At 44.2% G+C, this 13,578-nt stretch overlaps 1 protein-coding gene across 4 annotated transcripts in view; it reads left to right on the top strand.

Moving 5' to 3' along the window:
- Positions 1-9,378: 9,378 nt before the first annotated feature.
- Scyl2 (SCY1 like pseudokinase 2) overlaps positions 9,379-13,578 on the top strand; it is a 53,546-nt gene continuing 49,346 nt past the window's right edge. For all 4 annotated transcript variants that reach the window (XM_021174278.2, XM_021174275.2, XM_029482581.2 and 1 more), the window contains exon 1: positions 9,379-9,627. The gene's annotated coding sequence lies outside the window, so the exon portion shown is untranslated. The remainder of the gene's footprint in view (positions 9,628-13,578) is intronic.

The following is a 13,578-nucleotide window of genomic DNA, read 5'->3' as shown; positions in this document are numbered from 1 at the left end:
GCCACTCACAATACGGAGGGACAGTAGAAGAAAAGAACAAAACCAGAAGTATCTGTGTGGTGTATATGAAGAGGAAAGCTCACTTACACCTTCTGCCTTTATCACTTAAATGCTACCTAAAATGTGTGATTGTCATTATCCCGGCTCCTTTATTGGCTACCCTCTACGTAAAGGCAGAGCTGTCTTTATAAACGACAGCCAGATCAGGCACCATGTCTCTCGGATTCTCCCATGGTCCGAATGTAGGGGCCTCACTGGGGCTTGGGTGCCCACTGGCCCCCTTTTGATCTCACTTATACCACTCCTTCAGTTCCTTGCTACTTACTGGTTTCGATACCCATTCACACGGGGGAATCTCTGCTCTGGAAACAATCTTTCCACTCTAACCCATTCTCCTTGCCCCCAGCAGCTTGGTGGACCATTCACACGGGGGAATCTCTGCTCTGGAAACAATCTTTCCACTCTAACCCATTCTCCTTGCCCCCAGCAGCTTGGTGGACGCTCTTCCCTTCCAGCAGTTGCTCAGACTTTGTTTCTTCTTGAGCTCAACTTTGGCCACGCCAGTCAACTATAAGCTCCTAGCTATCCCTTCCCCATGACCCCGAAATCATTGCAAAAGCTGTTTTCTTCCCCTTATCTATGGCATTTATTACTTTTCATCCTGCCGTTGGTCTCCTTGTATCTTTTTATCATCTGCCTTCCTCCTTTAGGTATAAATTCCCCGAGGGCTTGGATGTTTACATTTTATTCACGGATACATTATATTCTAAGCCCATAGAACAATGCCTAGTCATGCATAAGAAATTGATCAACTACATTAATCAATATAAATACCAAGGTTGTTTTAAGTGTGTTTCCATCTCTTGACTGGGCATGAGGAGACAATGTTCCTTAAAGCTTCGCACATTATAAGTACTTAGTAAATTAAGTAAGATATTTGTCTTTTTTGCTTAACATAAAAAGTTTAGAAGTCACTGTGCTCAGATAAAACACTGAGATACACTGAAAAGCTCACAGTGGCACTCTAGCAGAAGCTGGAGCAGTTGTGCAGCCTGTGTTTTTAATAGTGATTTGGTTTGCAAGACTGCATTGGCAAGAGTTTTCAGGACCACTGTTCCGGTACCTCACTATAAAAGGAAAGATTAATATTAGCAACAGTAGTTTTTAAAGGAAAAATCTGGTGAAAGATTATAAAACTGCTATTTCAAAGCTTTTGGCCTACCTTTGCAACTTATAAGTGTCAGGTTTTGATGTAATAGTCATAAAATTCAGGAGCTGCCATGCTCCTTCTCCAGGGATGCAATAGCAATTTAGGTATAGCTGTAGTCAGTGGGTTTCAACCTGTGGGTCACTACCTGGAGTTGTCCAATGGCCCTTTCTCAGGGGTTATGGAAAACACATATATTTACATTACAATTTACAACAATAGAAAAATTATACTTATGAAGTAGCAATGAAAATAATTTTGTGGCTGGGGGGGGTCCCCACAAGATGAGGAACTGTATGAAAGTGTCGCAGCAGCATTAGGAAGGGTGAGGACCACTACTCTGGGACATTTTACTAACGACGGAGTGAATGAAAGAAAATGGCTTTTTCCCCCCTGACCAAATAACCATCATACATCTGGATGCCCACTGTGTTTTAGTATTTATTTCTTGTGTTTAATGTTTTCTCTTCCATCCCATGGGTGATTCTCCATTTCTTTCCGGGACATGGATGTAATTCTGTTATTATCTGAAAAGAAGAGACATGTTCACCCCCCCCCCCCCTTTGTTTGTCATGCTTGGAACTGGAGGTGTTTTAGGTTTTTGAAGTTTTTCAAATTTGGGAATATTGACCCAGATTTCGTGCATCATGACAATCTCTAACTTTTAGGTTTTAGAACGTTTCAGATCTTTAGGTCACAGATGCTCAACCCGTGTCAAACTTTCCCTCAGCCCAGACTTATCACTTAGCCTAATACATATTGTTTTCTCTTTGCCTACCTACTGCAGTAACATGAGGTCTCAGGATCCAGCCATGCCCTGGCCTTCTGTAACTCAAAGACTCTGTCAGAAGTCTTTCATTCCCTTGTCTACATTTGTTGCCCTTCCAACCTGGAGATACCCTCCTCTGGTTGAGATAGGTTGGTATTTATCACTTTCCTTAAGAGTAGTGTCTTAGGGTTTTACTGTCATGAATAGACACTATGACCAAGGCAACTCTTATAAGGACCACATTTAGTTGGGGCTAGCTTACAGGTTCAGAGATTCAGTCCATTATCAAGGTGGGAGCGTGGCAGTGTCCAGGCAGGCATGGTGCAGGAGGAGCTGAGAGTTCTACATCTTCATCTGAAAGCTGCTAGCAGAATACTGGCTTCCAGGCAGGTAGGATGAGGGCTTAAAGCCCATGTCCATAGTAACACACCTACTCTAACAAAGCCACACCCACTCTAACAGGGCCTCACCTTCTTAAAGATTTATTTACTTATTATTTTATGTATGTGAATACACTGTAGCTGTTCAGATGGTTGTGAGTCTTCATGTGGTTGTTGGGAATTGAATTTTTAGGACCTCTGCTTGCTCCGGTCAGCCCCGCTTGCTCAGTTCCTGATGGCTCTGGCCCAAAGATTTATTATTATACATAAGTAGACTGTAGCTGACTTCAGATGCACCAGAAGAGGGCGTCAGATCTTATTATGGGTGGTTGTGAGCCACCATGTGGTTGCTGGGATTTGAACTCAGGACCTTCGGAAGAGCAGTCAGTGTTCTTACTCGCTGAGCCATCTCTCCAGCCCAGGGTCTTACCTTCTAATAGTGCCACTCCCTGGGCCGAGAATATACAAACCATCACGGGTAGGTTCCATTTAAAACTTGGTAGCATATAGTTCTTTGGGATGTATGTGCGTGTGCATAGTGGACAAGAAGGGAGAAACAACAGTAGAGCAAAGAACAAAGCATATTGCCTACTGTTTTCTCTGCCTTTTCTTATCCTTTCCAGTCTCAGTCTTCTAGATATTTATTTGTACTCTGACTCGAGTATTTCCTCAAACATTTTCTCTAAAATAGATATTAACTATATCATATATTAGATATGATATGATATATTAATATATAATATAAATATATCACATTTAATATATTTTATATGTAATTAAATATAGAAATATATTAAATTATACTACATATAAATATATAATATAAATATATTTAATGTATAATATTTTGTATTATATTTAATTATATATTAAAATATAATTAAATATATATTATATTATATACATATATGTATATATATATATTAATATATATTTATGTACTCTCTACTTGAGACCATACCTGGGGCCTCATTCATGTTCTGCATGCACTCTTACCTCTAAACTATATCCCCAACTTTAGATGTTTCTTTGAGTATCTGTCCCTTCTCTTTCCCTCCTCTCCTTACAGATGAAAATGGTGTATCTTGTATGATCTTTGGGACTTATCATCTCTAGATCTTAGTATCAATAGATGAGGCTAGGATGGTGTGGTAGTTTAAATTAGCCCCCATAGACCCATAGTGAGTGGCACTATTAGGAGCAGTGACCTTAATGGAGGAGGTATGTCATTGTGGAGGTGGGCTTTGAGGTTTTTTGAGACAGGGTTTCTCTTTATAGCCCTGGATCTCCTGGAACTCACTTTGTAGACCAGGCTGGCCTCGAACTCAGAAATCCACCTGCCTCTGCTGGGATTAAAGGCGTGTGCCACCACGCCCGTTGAGGGCTTTGAGGTCTTATAGCTGCTCCAGCCACACCCAGTAGGATAGTCTTCTGATGCTTTTGGACTAAGATGTAGAACTCTCAGCTCAGTCTCCAGTACTGTGCTGGTCTGTATGTTTCCAAGCTTCCTGCCATGGTGACAATGGACTAAGCCTCTGAACTGTAAGTCAGCCCCAATTAAATGTTGTCCTTTATAAGGGTTGCCATGATCATGGTGTCTCTTCCCAGCAATAGAAACCCTAACTAAGAAAGATGGTAAGGGCAGTTTGCCTTCTCTTTCAGACAACCTTCCCTTTCCAACCAGATGGTAATGAAACCAGACTTCAGAGGCACCTGAAACCCTTTGTTTTTAGTACCCCTATGCTATCCCTGACTCAGAGGCAGGGAAGACTCAGCCCTTTGTTTGGGGTGTTCTTGTCCTGTTCTGTAATAGAGAAATCTGCCGTGTGTGAGCAGAATGGTAGATAACTACATGGCCCCACAAGTCCTCAGTCACCACACCCTTCCTGGGTATGAAGCTTATGGCCTCCCAGCTTTGGGGGCTTATTCCTCATTTGGTTCACATGGGGAGAGCATTGTATTTACACTCTGCTGGAATACCAACCAAAGCCAAGGTTCCCATATCCCCCGTTTACTAGAGAAATGGAAAATGTTCAGTTACAGGGCTCCCTGGGACTCTTGTCCATGGGCTGATTTTAATGGCAGCTTCATTAGACTACACTGCTTTTTTTTTTTTTTTTTTTTTCATGTCTATCTCCTTTACTAGACTGTGGACTGCAACCATTTGGTCTTTTCTATGTTTGCCCCAGTTCCTGAATAATGACATGATGGCTAGGTATTTATGGTTAATACCTAGGCCTTAAGCTAGGGTTGTTCCTCAACTAGCTCGTGTCTCAATTAATCCGTTTATACTATTCCATGTCTGCCATGTGGCTGGTTACCTCTCCTCAGTTTCATACCTCTGACTTCCTCCATTTCCTGGTGGTGGAATCTCCTCTCTCTCTCTCTCTCTCTCTCTCTCTCTCTCTCTCTCTAGGATGTCTCACGTTCTCTCCTCTCCTGTCTTGCTATAGGCCATTCAGCACTTTATTGAAAGGTGATGTTCTTACACTATGCACAAGACATTTTGTAGAAAGGGAATAAATAACCTGGTTAAAAAAACTGTGATGTTCAAATCTGTGGGACTGTGATAGGCAGCCTATTTTGGTTGAATGGTGCTTGTTCCGGTGACCCAGTAGAAAACTCTACAAGGGACAGAAAGGCGAGCCATGTTCCCAGAATCAAGTGCCTGAAACCACAGAGCTCCCAACTCCATAATTCGGTGACTATAAGTCATGCAGACAATGTCCCAAGCTTCTGGCATTCTGGCTAGACTTAACTCCCACAGTTACCTGACTATAGCCAGGTATCCTCCTCCCCATAGTTACCTGATATCCCAGTCCACTATAAGAGGGGCTGCTTGGCCCCTCCTTGCTCTCTTTAAGGCTTTACCTTTCTTACTCTCTAGCCCTCTCTTTCCCTTCCCCCTCTCTCCACGTAGCCATGGCTGGTCTCTCTCTTTCTACCTTCTCTCTTTCTCCCTGCCTTTCTACAATAAAGCTCTAAAACCATAGACTGTTTCTGCTTATCAAGGCCTGTCATGCTTGAACGATGGGATAGGCTTTCTCCTAATGAGCTGCGTCTAACCTCCTGCCAGAAGGCCTTCCTGCGGATGCAGCCAAGACCAGACCAAGGACTCTCACCTGTGTGGGAACCACTCAGCGCCCTATCCCCCTGCCCTCTCCTCCCTTCGCCCGGGGTTCAGTGCCGCCCTGCCCCCCCCCGCCCCCCCCTGTTCTCAGCTCCTCCACTGTATCCAGCATGGGATGCTGGAGGCTGGAAACCTGGTACCTAAGGCTGCCCCTTGTCCACACCCCCACCCCACCCCCCATGCTGATCTGGGATTCCCTGGCTTTCCACAGCCAGATACTCATCCAGGGCCTCGTGGAGAGCCTGCAGCAGTCTTTCTGCGTCCTCCCAGAGCACTGGCACTCTTGCTGAACACGGGTTCTCTCCCACTCTCCTCTTTCCCCCACACCCACAGCCCCGCACAAATCATTTTAGCATCATAAAGTGAAACGATGAATTCAGATAGCATGGGAGAGAATGGGGGCACATAATGGAACACCGATTTCTAATGGTCTCATCCTTTGTTACCAGTATTGGCTCTGTTAGAGAAAAATAAAAATTCCGATTGCCCCCTTTGCTTTCTTTCCATCTATCCTCCCTCTTCCTCCTCTTCCTCTTCCTTCTTGTTCTTCTTGTTGCTGTTCTCCCCCCCGCGGCGCCCCCCCCCCCCTTTCCTCTTTCCTTTGTTGAAAAAGTCTTGCTGTATAGATCAGGCTGGCCTCAAACTCATAGAAACCTGCCTGCCTTTCCGTTCTGAGAATTCAAGGAGGATTAAAGGCTAGGATTAAAGGCATGCACCTATCTGAAAATTCAGTCAATTCATACACTAGAGATGGGGCCATCAGCTTATACAATAGATGTGTTCTCATATCTTAAGGTACCAAGAACAAATAAATAGGAGATCTTTTAGTTATAAATTATTTGACAGTGTATAATTTTGACTACTCACTTGAGGTTGAATAACCTCTCTTTTTACACAAGTGTTAGAAATGACAAGATCTTCTTCTTCACTTAGCTGGGAAGTTTACACTTCAACTGGAGGCTCTAAAGTATTTTCAAAGATCGGAAGGTAGATCCATTTGAGGAGATGTGACTGTTTGTTGTTTCCTTCACAGCTAAGAAAGAAAGCAATTCAACTGTCAAGAGGAACAAATGAAAACACATGTTCAATATAACAAAATTACTCCATTTCTAGACAATTATTAAGAGTGAGAATAATTAATTTAAATTGATCGATAGGTGCAAATAAAGAAAATGCCCCAAGTCATGTTTTTACATTGTAGAAAATATATTATAGAAAATATATTTCTGTTTGGGTCCAAACTAAAAACACATAAAGCAGCAATGTAAACCTGTTATTCACACAGATATTTACATTTTAATTCCTAACAGTAGCAAAATTATAGTTATGAAGTAACAACAAAATAATTTTATAGTTGAGGGCCACCACAACAAGAGGAAACTGTATTAAGGGTCCCAGCATTAGGAAGGCTGAGAACCAGTGCTCTAAAGCTACCATGGAGGATATATCACACATACACTTTTAATGTATTTACTCTAACACTATCATGGAGAGCACTTTTGAATATTTATACCGAGAAGCTTTATGTTTTCTGAGGAACTGATATACTTTCTCATTTTAAAAGCCAACATAGCCAGGGTTATCTAGAGACTCAGAGCAGAAATTTACTCTATTATGCCGACTGCATTACCCTTAGTATGTGTTAACCTGAGAATTATCACATACACTGACCCTTTATTTGGAAGCGTAATCTGTCTTCTTTTGATGACAATTTAAGAAAGCTTATTAGCTATATATATTGTTATAGACTGCCTTAAAGCCCCCCTCCCCCAGTGACACACTTCCTCCAACAAGGCCACACCTACTCCACCACAGACATGTCTCCTAATAGTGCCCCTGCCTATGAACCTATGGGGGCTACTTTCATTCTAACCACCAAAGGCAGTCAGGTGGGATGTAGCCATATTTCATTAATGGTTACAACCTTTACTGCATTTCTTTCATCAAATCGTCACAGAATTAAGAACATACAGGGTGCCTAAAGAAGGTATGTAGAGAAGGAAGAAGAGCTGGAAGAGACTCCAAGGAAGACTAATATTTAGAGCAGAGATACTTAAATGCTTTGCATTCACAGCCCTTCTTCACCAGAGGAAGCAAAAGTGTCTGTGTTGTATATACAAGAGGAAAGTTCACTTACACCTCCTGCCTATCTCACTTAAATGCTTGCTCTGCCTATGACCTATGGTTGACAATGTAATCCTGTTTACAATAAACAGAAAGCTCTTGGATTAAAGTTATGTGCCAGGGCTGAGCCATACCACAACTAGAAACAGGTTTTTCTTCTTTTTCTTTTTCTTTTCCCTTTTTCTTTTTCTTTTTCTTTTTCAGCAAGTAACACAATCTCAGAGGTTCACAGTGTGTTCAAATATCCTGTGATAGCTATTCTCACATGGTCTGCAAAGGATTAGGTTTGCTCACTAGAATTCTGTCAAAATGTTTAATTCAGTGTTTCTTGGTGCGTTGGCAACATTGTACAATCACTGCTATCATCCAATCCCAGGCCATTTTATCACTCCAAAAAATAGACTCATGTTTAGTAGAGATAAACTAGTTCCCCCTACCCCAGTAAAATATGAAATTAAAGCATGTCAGAAAGAAAAAGTTGAAATATAGAGAACATGATTTCTAGATGTTTTGTGTGCAGAATCCAAGAATCTAAGCCTTTCCTTTCTTGACTAGGAAGAACTAGAAGTAGCATTCATTACCAACACATAAGTTATAAGATGCTCTTGGCAAAAGGACAGAAATAAAAGTCCACCCTTCTGGGGCTGGAAAGAGAAGGCTCAGCTAGTGAGATGATAACTTTCTAAGCATGCAAATCTAAGGTGGATCTCCTGAACACACATTAAAAAGCCAGGCTTGGTGGTGGGTGCTCCTAATTTCACAGCTGAAGAGATAAGAGAAACACAAAGCACCAGGGTCTATTTAGAGACCTTGTCTCAAAAACAAGGACAGCTCCGCAGGAACAACTCCTAAGGCTAACCTCTAGCTTTGAGCTTTTCTGACGTGTGTACATACAGCTGTACCTACACAAACATGGAAACACACCACACAAACTTGTACACACACATACACCCCCCCCAATCCTCTTCCCTTTTCTCTTCCTCCCCCTCCTCCAATTCTTCTTGTAATAGAATCTACCCTATTACCCATCTTAAGACATTTTAACCTGAACTAGGGACAGAGCGGAGACAGGGGAGGCAGGGTTAGGGTTAGTTAGGGTGGTAGTAGTCCTACTGCTATGTACGGGTTACTTGAATGGATAGCAGGGAGACAGAGGCTGTGCCCAATTTCATCTAGGTATATTTTTCAGAACAATTTACCTCTTTCATTAAGCACGTAAGATAAATAATCTTTGTTGCTCTAATTGTGGAACGGTGGCACCGGGGTTATCTGAGAATGTCTTAGAAACGCAGAACATCCGGTCCTACTTCTGCAGCAGAATCTGCACTTTAACACGGCCCTGTGTGAGAAGCAGGGCTGTTCTAGGTTCTAAGGTCACTTAGCAGAAAGAGAAAGCTGAGTCCTATGTCACTAGCCCTGCAAGGGTAGGTGGCCTGGGAAACAGAAAAGGGGCGGGGCCTCACAACCAGAGCTGCAGTGTCCAACCATCAAGTCACTCTGTCAGTCATCTCCATTATACATTTGGTTACCTGTCTTCGTTATCATGGAGAATCTCCTTCTATGGTTCCAGAAACTCGGTCTTCCTAGCCTGGGGCCCGGAAAGCTGGTTTTGCCCGCGAAGACTGCTGATGAGAGTTACAGGTACGTCTGAGAGTCACAGCGGACGCCCGGGCTGGCTCCTCTCCCGCCCCGGGAGCCCCGCCCCACTCCGCCTCCGGGAGGGCGGAGGGAAGCCAAGCCCCACCCTTCCGAACCGCCCGGAAGTGACGTCATGCAGGAGCGGGCAGGTCTTTCGGTGCTCTTCCCCCTACCGTGCTCTTCTTCCCTAGTCCCTTCCCTCCCTTCCCCCTTTACTCCTCGATCTCGGGGTTCTGCGGACTCGGGGGTGACGGAGGAGATGGAGTAAGCGTTCGGTGGCGGCCAGGACCGCGGCCCGAGCAGTAACAGCCGGGAGGCATTGAGGGAGCCGGCGGGGGGACCGGCCCTAGCACCGCCCCTCCAGGTAGCCGGCTGCGAGGTGAGTGACCTGTCTCGGGCACCGGGCGACCTGGGTCTGCGGCCAGCTTGCGGGCTACGGGTCTCCCCGGGCCTCGCGGCTGCGACTGTTGCCTAGTGACGGGCCAGGTCGGGCGGGCCGGCGGTGGGTGGCTCGGGAAGCGGGATCCAGGTAGCGAGAAGCGGGAGGGAGCGGATCTCAGAGGCCGGTGACTCCTGGCGAGGCCTTCGGGCGACGGGAGCCTCGCTGCCTGGGTCGTTCTGCTGCTGGGAGAGTCCCCAGAGCCGGCGCAGGAGCTTGGGTTTCCGCCGTGGAGATCTTGGTATCCTTTTGGGAAATTGGACAGTGCTCCGGGACTGCTGAGACAGCCCCCCTCGTTTCTGACACTCGGTTCCGATAGCTGGGGTCACCGGCTAAGGCCTTGCACTTCGGACGCCCTTCTCTGACGGTAGTTGTCTTTCTGGACTGGACGGTTATTGTGTGTGAGGTGGGTGGGGCAGATAAGGTTTGAGAGAAAGAAATCCCCATGGGGGCTCCAGTGCGCCTGTTTGTTTAAGCTACAGAAAAAGGTTTAGACAGATAAAGCTTGCAGAAACTTCTTGGGATTCGCATGGACGCGTTACCTGTGATCAGTAATTAAGGACACACCAGTGTTTCCCTTTCTTAACAGGATTGAAGAGACTCCAGACCAGCTCCTTAAAGTGATTTTGATTGTAAATTATCAGCTAGAGGTTTTTCTTTGCACATCAAAACCAGGGATTGTGTGGTGACACTTTAAAACGCCGTATTTAAGTTTTCTGAGTCGTGCGCCTCTGTTCAGAGAAAGCAATTTAACAAAGATGCTGTAACTCAGTCAGCCATTATAAAACCCAAGCATGTCTGGTGTTTGCTTGAAAGATTCCTTTTCGACTTTGAAGGCTTTTCCCCTCAATAAAGGTTGGAGGAGAAGGGGATTGTGGTTATGCAAAGGAAAGGAGCCTAACTGAACACATAGAGCTTTATTCTGTTCAGATATACCTACGCACATGTGAAGATCATTCATTTTGTCTGTCAGAGATGATTACATATGTAATACAGATGTGTTGTAATTCCACACAGTAGGACATTGCTATACAAATACATTCTATATTTGGGAATTAAATCATGTTGACATAGTTGAAATTTGTGATTTATCCTCTCAAAAAAAAACCCCAAAAACCAAAAAAACCCCAAAAAACCAGAGGTCCTCGTACATGTTTTGATCCTATTTTATAGGAATGAAATTTGTTAAGTTCTTATTATTCCTCATTCGACATCTCTTATGAGGTCCTATTGATGTTTGCCTTTTAAATATTGAATCTTCATCTTCAGCATTACCTCCTTGTTGCAGTCACATTGGTCTCTTGCATCTGGAGGGCTTGATGCCTGTAGTTTCTGTGCTAGAATGGACATTCTCATAATATAGATTTGATCACAATTGCTTCTCCTTTTGGAGTAACTGAAATTCTCTTTTGTTGTTGTTGTTTTTGTTTTTGCTTTTTTGAGACAAAATTTCATTGTATGGCCTTGGCTGTCCTGGAACTCTCTTTGTAGACCAGGCTGGCCTTGAACTCACAAAGGCCTCTGCCTCACAGAGCCTAACTGAAATTCTTAATGTCTCTGTAAGGCCCTCTGTCTGTTGGTCTAGCTTCATCTCTACAGTGCCTTTGGCATTCTTTTCTTTCCCTGTCGCCACATCCATTGTCTATCTTTCTGTTCCTCCTCCAGGCACATGGCTCTTGGTCATACTTCCTGGACGTGTCCACAAGAGCCCAGAAATGTTGCTCTTTCATATGCTCCGGGTTAATGCCTGCTTATCATTCAGTTCACTTCAGTAGTCTTTGATCAGCATAGATTCTCCTTATTAAGGGTTCTCCACTGCAGCTCTCATAGTTAAGTTTGTCACTTCCTGATACCATCCGTGTGCCTGTTTGTTAACTGAGTGAACTCACTGAGCGCTGGCTAAATGCGCCAGAAATGTACTGAGTATTCTAGATGGATCATCATCTTTAACCCCTACCACAATCACTAGGAAGTACTGGTGACTCTCCCTCCCTTCTCATAGATGAGAAGTTGTTAGGTAGACGAGTGTGCTAGTAAGGTTCTCTAAAACAGAATCAGTATATATTATATTAGAAGAGGATTATTAGGTTGGCTTCTGCAGTAGGGGCGAGGCGGTCCAGTATTGACCATCTGCATGCTGGAGTGGCTAATCTGGCTACTGCTCCGTTCCAGAGGCTGCATGCCTCTGTAGGCCCAGTCTGCTGTGGAAGGCTTGGAGTATTCGTGGAAGACTGCTTGTCTTCATCCCATCTGCGTTGGAAGGCTGAAGAAACTGGGTTCTGCTGTCAGCAAGGATGGTGTGGTGGTTTGAATAGGTTTGACCCCATGGACTCATGTGTTTGAATGCTTGGCCCACAGAGAGTGGCACTGTTGGGAGGTGTGTCCTTGTTAGAGTAGCTGTGGCCTTACTGGAGAAAGTGTGTCACTGTGTAGGCAGGCTTTGAGGGCTCCTAGTGCTCACAAGCTTTGCCCAGTCCAGAAGAGCCATTCTCCTGATCAGGATGTAGGACACTCAGCTCCTTCTAGATTACCATGTCTGCCTGGACACTGCCATGCTTCCTGCCATGATGACACCGGACTCGGAAACTGTAAGCCAGCCCCAATTAAATGTCTGCCTTTATACGAGTTACCTTGGTCATGGTGTCTCCTCACAGCAATAAAACCCAAGCTAAGACAGATGGCAACTACAGGGGCAGCGCCGAGGTAGATTCAGTCTCCTGCAAGGAATGAAAGCAGGCAGGTGAAAAGCCTCACTGCTTTACCCTCGGATCTCTGTATATCAGGACTGCCTCTAGGAGGTGCTGCCAACTGTACAGGACCGTCTTCGTCCCCTCAGTTAACTCTCCCAAGGAATAATCTCGCAGAGCCACCCAGAGGCGTATCCCTCAGTTGATCCCAGAGCCAGTCACGTTGGCAAGCAGTAGGGACCGTTATACAGTATTAGAATGGCATTGGGCTGCAGTGTCGTTGGTATTGGATTTTATATACCAAGACACTCAATTCTTGTAGGCTGCTGTACATCAGTTTGATCAAGATCCAGATTCTGGTTCCTTAGAGGTGAGACAGTCCTTAGGTCTGCGGATTACCCGGGTAGTTAGGTGTTTGCCAGCTTGAAACCTTTGTCTCGTACGATTCTTCAGCACTTGATGAATTCAGTTTCACATTGTGCTATGCTACACTCACATTTTCCTTTCCTTCCTTCCTTCCACTCTCTTCCCTTCCCTTCTTCTTTCCTCCCTCCTCCCTCCCTCCTTCCCTTCCTTTCTCTTACCTTTACATTTTCCCCTTCCTTTCACCCCTTTTCCTTTCCTTTCCTTTCCTTTCCTTTCCTTTCCTTTCCTTTCCTTTCCTTTCCTTTCCTCTTTCTTTCTAGTTTTTACATAACTTTTTCTAAAAGCACATTTATTTGGTGTGTGCCCTTGTGTGCGTTTCTGTACTGTGGTGTACATGTTAAGGTCAGAGGAGAATTGCAACAGTAGGTTGTCTCCTTGCACTATGTGGGCCCTGGGAATGGAACTCAGGCATCAAGTTTGGCAGTAGCCCTAGGGTTTTAGATAAACTCCATGGAGACCAGGCTGACCCTGAACTCCTGATCTTTCTGTCACTGGGCATGATGGGTTTCTTTATCTCTTTCTCTTTACTCCTTCCTTCCCTTCTTCAGCCTGCTCTTCCCCCTCTCCCTTCCCTTTCTTTTATCTTCTGATACTGTGTAAATATAAGTATTTTAGCTAGCAAATGTATTTTAGGTAGCAGTTTCATTGTAATACATTTAACAAAAATGTGATTTTAATTTTCTTGGATGATAAAGAGCTCTAGTTATTTGAAAATTAAGAGCAATTCTATCATAAATGTAATTTTACATATTACATTTTTTTGTTGTACCTAGTGTTC

This window comes from Mus caroli, unplaced genomic scaffold (assembly GCF_978045245.1).
Source record: "Mus caroli unplaced genomic scaffold, Mus_caroli_1 scaffold_9, whole genome shotgun sequence".
In the NCBI taxonomy this organism is placed as follows: Eukaryota; Metazoa; Chordata; class Mammalia; order Rodentia; family Muridae; genus Mus; species Mus caroli.
Note: the sequence above shows the minus strand (reverse complement) of the source record. Positions and strands in the feature narration are given on the sequence as shown.